The sequence below is a fragment of the Mustelus asterias genome, chromosome 2 (genome assembly GCF_964213995.1).
Source record: "Mustelus asterias chromosome 2, sMusAst1.hap1.1, whole genome shotgun sequence".
NCBI classification, from domain to species: domain Eukaryota; kingdom Metazoa; phylum Chordata; class Chondrichthyes; order Carcharhiniformes; family Triakidae; genus Mustelus; species Mustelus asterias.
In genome coordinates this window covers 154,599,302-154,612,546 of record NC_135802.1, presented here as the reverse complement: position 1 = coordinate 154,612,546, position 13,245 = coordinate 154,599,302, and the positions used below count along the sequence as shown (strand labels likewise).

The 13,245-nt window shown below is 48.1% G+C and overlaps 1 pseudogene; it reads left to right on the top strand.

Annotated features, from left to right (window-relative positions):
- The first annotated feature begins 8,978 nt into the window (after nt 1–8,978).
- On the top strand, nt 8,979–9,108 carry LOC144482059 (U2 spliceosomal RNA; annotated as a pseudogene).
- The last annotated feature ends 4,137 nt before the right edge of the window (nt 9,109–13,245 follow it).

Below are 13,245 nucleotides of genomic sequence, written 5' to 3'. Positions count from 1 at the left end.
TTAGTGGGATAAATACGTGGGGCTACGGGAATAGGGCCTGGGTAAGATTAAAAATGGTGGATCGATGCAAACTCAATGGGCCGATTGGCCTCCTTCTGCCCTGCAGGGATTCTATGATCTCTGGATTATGCACAAATCCTGCCTTGTCAGAGCTGAGCCCTTCTTATGAAGGGGAAAGCAGAAAGTCTTCATACCCTTCTCACTCCCTCCAATTTCAATATGAGCATATATCTTTCTAATATTGGATTAATACCAGCGAACTCGTTGTGTCAACTGCACATTTTTCTGTTAATCCTTTTGAAATGATTTACTAATGGGCGCAGTCTGGTGAACATTCACATCAGCCACCATGAGCACACATCCCCTCGTTTTATCCACAGATGGGTGAGAAAAGTTGCCGAATGTCTTGACTCGAACAGACTCCACCACAAAAATGTATCTTCTAACAGAGACCAGCTTCTGGAAGAAAACATCAAAATGAAATATTTGAAACAGTTATTAAAAACAGTGCCTGTCAAGTATGGCTTCCCGAAAGGCAAGGCTTTCAAAACAACCAAAAATTCAACTGAGATTTTCCCATGCCGGAATTGCTGGGGTTTCTCATCAAGAGAGGAAGATACGTTATTACGTGTGTTAATTTCCACAATAGAATTAGTTAACTCTGTACATTCTATCAGTCAAACCAGAGGCAGTGTTGAATTGACCTAGAGGTGAGTACAACATAGTGGACAATATTGAAAGCTTTGTCTGGGATATCACATAATGATGTGGAGATGCCGGCGTTGGACTGGGGTAAGCACAGTAAGAAGTCTCACAACACCAGGTTAAAGTCCAACAGGTTTATTTGGTAGCAAATACCATAAGCTTTCGGAGCAATGCTCCTTCGTCAGATGGAGTGGTCACCACTCCATCTGACGAAGGAGCATTGCTCCGAAAGCTTATGGTATTTGCTACCAAATATCACATAATCACAGAATTGTTACAGCGCAGAAGGAGGCCCTTTGGAAGGAAACCACGTTGGCACAGTGGTTAGCACTGCTGCCTCACAGCGCCAGGGACCTGGGTTCATATTCCCAGCTTGGGTTGCTGTCTGTGTGGAGTCTGCACGTTCAAGAACATAAGAACTTAAGAACCAGGAGCAGGAGTAGGCCATCTGGCCCCTCGAGCCTGCTCCGCCATTCAATAAGATCATGGCTGATCTTTTTGTGGATTCAGCTCCACTTACCCGCCCGCTCACCATAACCCTTAATTCCTTTACTGTTCAAAAATCCATCTATCCTTGCCTTAAAAACATTCAATGAGGTAGCCTCAACTGCTTGACCAGACAGGGAATTCCATAGATTCACAACCCTTTGTGTGAAGAAGTTCCTCCTCAACTCAGTCCTAAATCTGCTTCCCCTTATTTTGAGGCTATGCCCCCTAGTTCTAGTTTCACCTGCCAGTGGAAACAACTTCCCTGCTTCTATCTTATCTATTCCCTTCATAATCTTATATGTTTCTATAAGATCTCCCCTCATTCTTCTGAATTCCAATGAATATAGCCCCAGTCTACTCAGTCTCTCCTCATAAGCCAACCCTCTCAACTTCAGAGTCAACCTAGTGAATCTCCTCTGCACCCCCTCCAGTGCCAGTATATCCTTTCTCAAGTAAGGAGACCAAAACTGTACACAGTACTCCAGGTGTGGCCTCACCAGCACCTTATACAGCTGCAACATAATCTCGCTGTTTTTAAACTCCATCCCTCTAACAATGAAGGACAAAATTCCATTTGCCTCCTTAATTACCTGCTGCACCTGCAAACCAACTCCTCGAGATTCCTGCACAAGGACACCCAGGTCCTCCCAATGTCTGTGGGGTCTTCCTCCAGGTGCCCTGGTTTTCCTCCCACAGTCTGAAAGACGTGCTGGTTAGGTGTTAAATCCTCCCTCAGTGTACCCGAACAGGCGCCGGAGTGTGGCGACTAGGGGATTTTTGCAGTAACTTCATTGCAGTGTTAATGTAACCTACTTGCGACACTAATAAATAAATTTTAAACATTTTCCCTCCCTTCCGTTCCAAAAACATCTGCATTGTTAAATATGTTAAGCGTTAACTCTTTTTTTCTCTCTCCACAGACGCTGCCAGACTTGCTGAGAGTTTCCAGAACTTTCTGTTTTTCATTATCTTGGTTTCCTTTCAGTGTGACAACGCACCCGGGTAATAAGGAAAGTTCGCTCCCAGCTTGCTTTGGTACGCGGAGATTTGTCCTCTGAAGTGAGATCAATTTTCCAGCCCAACGTTGGTGGCCAGGATTGGAACGTTGGCATTTGGGACCTCTCCCGCTAGTTCTCTGTCTACTCTGCTTTAACATCCTTCTCCTTTGGACCCAGGGAGTAACCACATGAGGCAGTAATCACATTACATATCATCTTTTCTGCCAGTGTTACAATAGCAACGCTGTATTTAAAGAACATTTGTAAGCACATGCATTTTAAAAAATTAAAAACAGCTCATATGAATTGTGGTTGATTGCCGAGTGATTTATTTGTGGCACAAAGGACCTGTCAGAGTCAGGACTTTTGCCTGGCTTTTGAACATGGATTTTCCTGGGGGTTTCTTCACCTGCCTTGCCTCCACACTTCAACCATTCCTCAGCCAACTCATCCGTCCTTGTGACGTACTGCCTACCCCAGAGGGAAAGCAAAAAGACTCATAACCCAATTGGATCTTGCGTGACTGTCAGCCAAATAGTCCTTTCTCACAGAATCCCTACAGTACAGAAGCAGGCCATTCGGCCCATCATATCTGCACCAACAGCAGTCCCACCCGGGCCCTACCCCTATAACCCCACTTTTTTACCCTACTAATCCTTATAACCTACACATTCCAGGACACTAAGGGGCAATTTAGCATAGCCAATCAACATAACCCACACACCTTTGGACTGTGGGAGGAAACCGGAGCACCCGGAGGAAACCCACGCAGACACGGGGAGAATGTGCAGACTCCACACAGACAGTGACCCAAGCCAGGAATCGAAGCTAGGTCCCTGGCGCTGTGAGGCAGCAGTGCTAACCACTGTGCTACCGTGCCGCCCCAAACATCCGTTAAACTCAATGAATACCATGTCGTGTTTCTGCCCAGTTTTGTACCGGGGGCCTTTCGCGTGTTCAGTGAATGTGATAACCACTACACCACAGAAACAACTGACTCTCCCCCTTTTCCATATTTTTGTATCTGGTTAAAGAGAAAAATTAAAAGAAAATTTAAAAAAAGACTATCTTCTTTTAATGTCCTGATGATTTTTTTCCAGGGTCGCACACAGCAGTGTCCTGGAGGTTGATCTACAATTCCTGGAGACTCCAGGCCAATCCTGGAGAGTTGGCAACCCTGATGACTTGGCCATAATAAAAGCAAATGGCCGCGGATGCTGGAATCTGAAACAAGAACAGAAAATACTGGAAAATCTCAGCAGGTCTGGCAGCATCTGTGGAGAGAGAATAGAGCCAACATTTCAAGTCGGGACGATCCAGATGTGAATGTTTTGAGTCTGGACGATCCAGATGTGAATGTTTTGAGTCTGGACGATCCAGATGTGAATGTTTCGAGTCTGGACGATCCAGATGTGAATGTTTCGAGTCTGGACGATCCAGATGTGAATGTTTCGAGTCTGGACGATCCAGATGTGAATGTTTCGAGTCTGGACGATCCAGATGTGAATATTTCGAGTCTAGATGACCCTGACTCGAAACGTTGGCTCTATTCACTCTCCGCAGATGCTGTCAGGATTTGCTGAGATTTTCCAGCATTTCCTGATTATCCGGTGCCTGGTCTTGGAGCTCCAGGAATCGTCCACACCTTCCCTTCTCTTTCCCAAATACATTCCCAGAATACACAGGAACTGTTCATAGTTCGCCTAAAGTATTTAAATTAGACCAGGAGTATCAGTTATAGCAGGCGGAAGTCCTGATCGAGCACATTTAAACTGTCACAATTTGATTTGATTTGATTTATTATTGTCACATGTCTTAGTATACAGTGAAAAGTAATTGTTTCTTGCGCGCTATACAGTCAAAGCATACCATTCATAGAGAAGGAAAGGAGAGGGTGCAGAGAGAGGGAACACTCCCAGAGAGGAAAACCTAGGCCACTAAGGATGGGCCGTCTAATTCAAACATTGGTGGTTTCTGAGTTCTGTTTAAATATGTATTCGATTGGCGAATCTTACTGAGGTTCAGCGGCTTCATTTAAATGTAAAATCTGCAAATCTGAAATTAAATACACGGCAAGTCAGTCAGCGTCTGGAAAGAGGAAAGACAAGTTAATGTTTGGACTCAGGGTTAAAGATTACCAGGGAAGCAAACATTTTATTCAGGATAGACCCTCTGTCTTTAGCCTCCTGCCCTACTTGGCTCAGTGCAAGCCTCAAGAACGGTGTTCCAGCTTTCCGCTGGATCCTGGAGCCCTCAGGTCTGAATATTGCCTTCTTAGCACCGTAAGACCATAATCGTACCCTCCAATTCCTCCACAGTATGAAGTGCCAATCATATGGAGACTGTCTAGAGTTGTCTGGGAGAGGGGAGCTAGGTTTCTGTTTTAGGTGTAGATACTTTGACAGAAAAACAGAGCCCTTGATGATTAATCACTCCACCATTGGCTGCCAAGATCCCAAGCTCTGGAATTCCCTCCTTAAATGTCTCCAATGTTCCGCCTCCCTCTCTTCCTTAAAGACACATGTTAAGACCGATCTCTTTGATTGACTTTTATTCATCTGTCCTAATATTTCCTGTTGGAGATTTGGTGTCAAATGTTGCTTGATAATTATAGCTGTGAAGCGCCTGGAGATGTTTTAAAACATTTTTAAGTTGCTGAAGTTAAAGGGGCGGCGCAGTGGTTAGCACTGCTGCCTCACAGCGCCAGGGACCCAGGTTCGATTCCCAGCTTGGGTCACTATCTGTGCGGAGTCTGCACATTCTCCTCGTGTCTGCGTGGCTTTCCTCCGGGTGCTCCGGTTTCCTCCCACAGTCCAAAGATGTGCAAGTTAGGTGGATTGGCCATGCTAAATTGCCCCTTAATGTCAGGGGGACGAGCTAGGGTAAACGCATGGGGTTAAGGGGATAGGGCCTGCATGGGATTGTGGTCGGTGTGGACTCGATGGGCCGAATGGCCTCCTTCTGCACTGTAGGATTCTATATAAATGCAAGATGTTGTGGTTAAGTCTGCACTCGTGGAGTTTTCCTCTTTTTAAGCTTTGACACTGATGGATGACTTGCCAGCATTTTTCTGTTTTCTTTTCAGATCTTACGGAATTTTTTCATTTGTGCCAATTTCCCACGGTTCCTTGGCTTTTTCTTTGCGTAGGCCTCAACCCGTCCGTACCTTAGTGCCCTCTGAACCCTTTGCATTGCTCTTTAAATCTTGCATTTCCTCATTGACGATCTTTTATACAATCGAACCATTTATCATCCACTAGCCCCCCCCCCCCTCCCCCGCCCCACCCACCCTGGGCCAGGCTTGGAGAATGTGTCGTTTCAGCATTTCTCCCCTTTTTTCCAGTAATTCCTGAATGAGTGTCCAGCAAGAATGTGAGAAAATTATTGCTAATCCCAGTTGTTGCTGACACTGTCCCTCTGATCACACACAATAGAAAACACAATGCTTTATGTTGTTTCCTACCCTAGGGGAGACAGCCTTTGGAGGACTGACTTCCTCAATGGCTCAGCACACATTCCAGCCTCCCTTCCCAGTATCCACCCACTAACTGGCACACCCATCCCACAGACTGAGTGACAGATAAAAGAAAAAAAATCTTGCATTTATATCACTCATTTCACAACCTCATGACATCACAGATGAAGTCATTTGTGAAGTAGAATCACAGAATCCCTACAGTGCAGAAGGAGGCCATTCGACCCATCGACCACAATTCCACCCAGGCCCTATCCCCATAACCCCACATATTTACCCTGCTAATCCCTCGTGTCTATATATGCCCTGTTTGTGAACCCAACTCTCCATTCACCTGATGAAGGAGCAGTGCTCCGAAAGCTTGTGCTACCAAATAAACTTGTTGGACTTTAACCTGGTGTTGTAAGACTTCTTACTGTGCCCAACCCAGTCCAACGCCGGCATCTCCACATCAATCCCCTTGACACTAGGGTCAATTTAGCATGGCCAACCCACCTAACCCGCATATCTTTGGACTGTGGGATGAAACTGGAGCACCCGGAGGAAACCCACGCAGACATGGGCAGAATGTGCAAACTCCACACAGACAGTGACCCGAGGCCGGAATTAAACCCGGGTCCCTGGCGCTGTGAGGCAGGCAGTGCCAACCACTGTGCCACCGTGCTGCTCTCCCCAAACCTCACTCCAACAACACGACCCCAGTACTGCCCCCAAGGTAGGGGTGGGGGGTGAGATCCTCAGCCTGGGTGGGTTCTGCTCCCTTGTGTCCGATTTGATATTTCAATCCCAGCAGCAGATTACAGCCTGGCCTGCGCGAAAAGGAATCCCGAGCATGAATCTTCAACAATCACATCCAACACTTGTGTGATTAAACAGGGCATCAGGGTTCCACCCAACCACTCAGGGTTGGAGCTGGAAGCTCATGACTTTGACTGATCCATCGATTAGATTGCTCTGAGGTTGTATGGTCACTGTTGTAATGTAGGAAATGCAGAAGCCAATTTCCACACAGCAAGATCCCACAAAGAGCAATGTGATAATCACCAGGGCGGCACGGTGGCACAGTTGTTGGCACTGCGGCCTCACAGCTCCAGGGACCCGGGTCCGATTCCCGGCTTGGGTCACTGTCTGGGTGGAGTTTGCACATTCTCCCCGTGTCTGTGTGGGTTTCCTCCGGGTGCTCCAGCTTCCTCCCACAGTCCAAAGATGTGCAGGTTAGGTAGATTGGCCACACTAAATTGCTTCACCATTGAGGCACCCTCATTCTGGAGCTGCAGCCCCAGTAAGGGCGACCACTAGTGGTGGCGCTGCCGGCCCTCTAATTGGGCCTGCAGATCTAGGGGACGGGCCACAAATTGGATGGTGATTGATTGTTCTCAGCAGAATCCTGTCCCAGGATCCCCCCATCTGCTGGATTGCCGCTGGCTCTCACTTTTGGCCACAGCAATGGAACTTGGGCATTCCCAGAATAATTCAGCCCTTCCTGTCAGATTTTTCTCACTTTTACTTCTATTTTCTTCATGGGATGGGGGCATTTCTGCCAAGGCCAACACTTGCCTCATAAATCTGCCTAAATTAACAAGATTTAAAGATAGGAAGCTCAGAGGTGCTGCATTCCAACCCACAATTTGACAAATGCCTTGGTGGACCGAGGATCAACTCAAAAAGTTTGAGGAAATTACGAGGGGGCACAGGTTTAAGGTGCGAGGGGCAAGGTTTAAAGGAGATATACGAGGCAGGTTTTTTACACAGAGAGTAGTGGGTGCCTGGAACTCGTTGCTGGGGGAGGCAGTGGAAGCGGATACGGTAGTGACTTTTAAGGGGCGTCTTGGCCAGTACATGAGTAGGATGGGAATAGAGGGATATGGTTCCCGGAAGGGTAGGGGGTTTTAGTTAAGTCGGGCAGCATGGTTGGTGCAGGCTTGGAGGGTCGAAGGGCCTGTTCCTGTGCTGTAATTTTCTTTGTTCTTTGTTCCAGATAGAGATTCAATACCACCTGATATTTCCTGCCCAAAAACATTTCCTGTACTGCTGATGCCCACTGGTAAGCTGAGGAAACCTTTCTCTATAATGTGCATCCCATCTTGCTCAGATGGAACCTCAGGGCACCCTGCTGTGATAATGTGACCATTGAGCAGATGGAATACAATGTGGAAAAGTGTGAGGTTATGCATTTTGGAAGGAGGAATGGAGGCATAGACTATTTTCTAAATGGGAAAATGCTTAGGAAATTAGAAACACAAAGGAACTTGGGAGTCATTGTTCAAAGTTCTCTTAAGGTTAACGTGCAGGTTCAGTTGGCAGTTAGGAAGACAAATGCAATGTTAGCATTAATATCGAGAGGGCTAGAATACAAGAGCAGGGATGTACTTCTGAGGCAGTATAAGGCTCTGGTAAGACCCCATTTGGAGTATTGTGAGCAGTTTTGGGCCCCATATCTAAGGAAGGATGTGCTGTCCTTGGAAAGGGTCCAGAGGAGATTCACAAGAATGATCCCTGGAATGAAGAGCTTGTCATATGAGGAATGGTTGAGGACTCTGGGTCTGTACTCGTTGGAGTTTAGAAGGAAGAGGGTGGATCTTATTGAAACTTACAAGATACTGCGAGGCCTGGATAGAGTGGACATGGAGAGGATGTTTCCACTAGTTGGAAAAACTAGAACCAGAGGGCACAACCTCAGACTTAAGGGACGATCCTTTAAAACAGAGATGAAGAGGAATTTCTTCAACCAGAGAGTGATAAATCTGTGGAACTCTTTGCCGCAGAAGGCTGTGGAGGCCAGGTTATTGAGTGTCTTTAAGACAGAGATACATAGGTTCTTGATTAATAAGGGGATCAGGGGTTATGGGGAAAAGGCAGGAGAATGGGAATGAGAAAAATATCAACCATGGTTGAATGGCGGAGCAGACTCGAGGGCCGAGTGGCCTAATTCTGCTCCTATGTCTTATGGTCTTATAGTCTTATAAGCAGATGTCCTGTAGAAGGGGGACTGTCCTGCTTGCTCACCACAAGCTGATGAAAATTGCCAGGCACGGCAAGAGATGGCAGCAGTGCAGATTAAAATACAGGGATGCAACACCGGGAAACCCTCAGCAGACAGGATAAAAGTGTGATCCTTTGAATAAATCTGTTTCTTGGCTTCATGCCAACAATCCACTATTTCCCATCTCACTATCATTCATACTACATAATGGAAGCTGCAGAGTCTCATGCTGACTTCGATGTGCACCAATCTACATATACTCTAAAAGAAAGCACTAGCATGGATCTCGTGCGAGAATGAGCATGAACATAATTCAGGGTAATTCAGGATCGCTTCTCGGCCTTTTGGCTAAGATCAAGTGTAGTATCGGATCTGCACTTGGTTGAGGTCATGAGGTTACGCTGAGGCTTCATATGTTTCATATGAAGCAATTTTTAAAAGCGGCATCTCGGCCTTTTGGCTAAGATGCAAATGAGCTCAAGTCTTGGAGGAGTATCCTCCCCCTTCTCCAATCAGCTTGACTCATGTAGATCAGGCCCAGGACAGGGTGGTTTAGTCGCTCGCCCTGTCTTGTCAGCCTGGATCGGAAATGTCTCAACTTGTTGAGACTCTGAATTGGATTTGATTTGATTGAATTGGAAAAGTATAAAAAAAAAATTCAGGGTAACTCATTGCCTGAGGAGATGCCTCAGCTAATGTTGAAGGGTGGCCTGAAACTGCACCTGTAATGAAAGTTCCTGCTGGCAAAGGCCTCCTAACAGCAGTTTCCGTTTCACTGGAGGAAGGATTGCTACAATTCCGGAAGTTAGTAAAATGCTGGAAATACTCGGGCAGCATCAGATTAAGGGTCATTAACCTGAGACGCTAACTCCATTTCTCTCTTCACTGATGCTGCCTGACCCTCTGTGTGTGGGCCGGGTGGCCATGCAGACACTGGGATGACGTGGGTACAAAAGGTGAGGGGAGTGCGTGAATTCTCCCAGAGCGCGCGCAGAGACAAAGCACGCAAGAGCTGATCTGTTATTGTTACTAAACATCTTACTGTTGTTAGCCAGTTATTGCGACCCAGCACTTCTACATGGTATCAGGAGTTGGCAGAATGGCACGGGAACCTTGCCGCATCGACCCGCTCGTGTTTGACAAAAATGACACAGACAACTGGACGAAATTTGAAAAAGAGTGGCGTATCTACAGACAAATCAAAGATGGTACACTCTCTGAAATCTAGCAGGCTCCAAGATGGATGAGAAATTTCAGTCTTTTGTTTTTCAAACGGAGGGAGATCCTGAAATATTGCCGAAAAAGCAAAGAACAGTAAGGTTTATTTATTAGTCACAAGCAGCCTTACAATAACACTGCAATGAAGTTACTGTGAATATCCCCTAGTTGCCACACTCCGGCGCCTGTTCTGGTACACTGAGGGACAATTTAGCATGGCCAATCCACCTGACCAGCACATTTTTTGGACTGTGGGAGGAAACCAGAGCACCAAGTGGAAACCCACGCAGACATGGGGAGAACGTGCAAACCCCACACAGACAGTGACTCAAGTGACCCAAGCCGGGAATCGAACCCGGGTCCCTGGCGCTGTGAGGCAGCAACACTAATCACTGTGCCACCGTGCCGCCCGTTATATTGGATAGACATGCGTTCAATACCACAAATCAAAAGTCTGACAAATCTATCCAGTCATACATTGCGAATTTAATAATTCTAGCAAAGAAATACGCGTTTGGCACCCTCACTGTGAACACAGTCGACTGCACTCTAAACCCTGGGAAAATCTGCCATCTGGATAAAGCCTAGCCCACACTCATCCTGCCTCACTCTGCCCATGGGGAAAGAGGTGTACGTTCCTCCCCTAATATTGGGATCACGCCCTGGGAGACATCGCTGGTATCACCCGCTGAAGCCTGTAGCAGAGATAAGGGTCACAGTGACTTTGACAGCCATGGGCAGCTTTGTCCCTGCACTGGTTCAAAGCTCAAGTTGGGGCTGGAGTGGGTGACATAGCTCAGGGATAGTCTCAGTTGTGAAGTGGAAGCACTTTTGTTAGTGATGCACCTCAATGAGCACCCGGAAACAAGGCTTTAGAACTGAAGGCTTTAATCAGATAACAACGAAACTGCTAACACTAATACAACCGTTCAGACTGAAGGGGTCCTGCCGGAGCAGGGGGTCTTATACCCTGCCACCGGAGGCGGGACCCCACTGGAGTGTGCCAAGACAGCACTTAGAACAGGTAAACACCCTATCCCAACAACATAGTACAACCCCCATAACAACAACACCCTAGCCCAACAGTAACATAATAACAACCCCAGTGGTGAACCAACGATGGTTCACCACATTCACCCCTCCTTTAGGAACCAAAGGTGGCGGGGTGAATGAGAACAGATAATGACAAAAAATAAATAAATAAATAACAGGATTCACAAGTCCAGACGGTCTGGAGGACCACACCGACGCTGCGATCGTCTCAACACCGGTTGCGAAACCGGAGCAGGTGCTTGCGGTGGCTCTCTCAAAGCAACATCTGGCTGTCCCCTCAAAGACTCCCGGGCCGGCCGGCCCTGATGAGGCGATGGTGCAGGGGATCCTGGAACGATTGGTGGTGCTGGTGGTGGTGATGATGGTGGCGCCGATCTCCGAGTCTCAGGCAAGCTGTACATGGGGGTAAAAGTGTTATGCACTGGTCCCGGTGCTGACTGCGCCACGTCTGGGGAAAAAATGAGGAGTAGTGGATCTGTGACTGGGGGAATAGGAGCGACAGGAGTTGCTACGTCCCCTGCGGGCGCCAGGTCTCTGATGGAGACAGTGTCCTCTCGCCCGTCAGGATATGCCACATAGGCATACTGAGGGTTGGCGTGGAGGAGTTGGACCGGTTCGACCAAGGGGTCGGACTTGCGAGCCCTCACATGGCGCCGCAGAAGGACGGGTCCTGGGTACGTCAACCAGGCTGGCAATGAGGTCCCCGAGGACGACTTCCGAGGGAATGAGAACATCCTCTCGTGGGGAGTAGCATTGGTTGCCGTACACAGGAGGGAGCGGATAGAATGGAGCGCATTTGGAAGGACCTCCTGCCACCGGGAGACTGGAAGGCCCTTGGATTTTAGTGCCAGTAGGACAGCCTTCCAGACTGTAGCATTCTCCCTTTCCACCTGTCCGTTACCCCTAGGGTTGTAGCTCGTGGTTCTACTAGAGGCAATCCCGAATGAGAGCAGGAATTGCCTCAAGTCGTTGCTCATGAACGACGAGCCCCTGTCGCTATGAATATAGCAGGGGTACCCGAACAGGGTAAAAAGCTCACTGAATGCCTTGATGACGGTGGCAGTCGACGTGTCCGCACAGGGGAAAACAAACGGAAACCGGGAAAATTCGTCTATTATGTTAAGGAAATAGACATTCCGATCCGTTGAGGGAAGGGGGCCCTTAAAATCTACACTCAGCCTCTCAAAAGGGCGAGTGGCCTTGACCAAATGTGCCCGGTCTGGTCGATAAAAGTGTGGTTTGCATTCTGCGCAAGTCCTACAACTTCTCGTAACTGACCTGACCTCCTCCACCGAGTAGGGTAGGTTGCGGGCTTTTATAAAGTGGTAGAGTCTGGTGACTCCAGGATGACATAGATCATTGTGGAGAGCCTTCAAGCGGTCCTCCTGCATGATGGCGCATGTTCCGCGCGAGAGGGCATCCGAGGGCTCATTGAGTTTCCCTGGACGATACATAATATCGTAATTATAGGTGGAGAGCTCAATTCTCCACCGCAAGATCTTATCGTTCTTGATCTTGCCCCTCTGCGTGTTACTAAACATAAACGCCACGGATCGTTGATCCGTGATCAGGGTGAACCGCTTACCTGCCAGGTAATGGCGCCAGTGTCTGACTGCCTCCACAATGGCCTGAGCCTCCTTTTCCACCGCCGAGTGCCGAATTTCGGGGCCTTGAAGGGTGCGGGAAAAAAACGCGACGGGCCTGCCTGCCTGGTTTAGTGTGGCGGCTAGGGCGAAATCAGATGCATCACTCTCCACCTGGAAGGGGATGGATTCATCCACTGCGTGCATCGTGGCTTTCGCAATGTCGCTTTTCAAAGCCTTGAAGGCCAATTGGGTCTCCGGCGTAAGTGGGAAGGTCGTGGACTTAATGAGCGGACGAGCTTTGTCCGCATAGTTGGGGACCCACTGTGCATAGTACGAAAAGAAGCCGAGTCATCTCCTCAGTGCTTTCGTGCTAGCGGGCAAGGGAAGTTCAGTAAGGGGGCGCATACGGTCTGGATCAGGGCCGATGACCCCGTTTTCCACCACGTATCCAAGGATAGCTAACCTGCGCGTACGGAATACACACTTCTCCCTGTTATAGGTCAGATTCAGGTGAGATGCAGTGCGCAGAAAGTGTTGGAGATTTGTGTCATGGTCCTGCTGGTCATGGCCGCAGATGGTGACGTTATCCAGGTACGGGAAGGTAGCCCGCAACCCGTTCTGGTCCACCATTCGGTCCATAGCACGCTGGAAGACCGAGACCCCATTGGTGACACCAAATGGAACCCTGAGGAATTGGTATAGACGACCATCCGCCTCAAAAGCCGTATATTGTCGGTC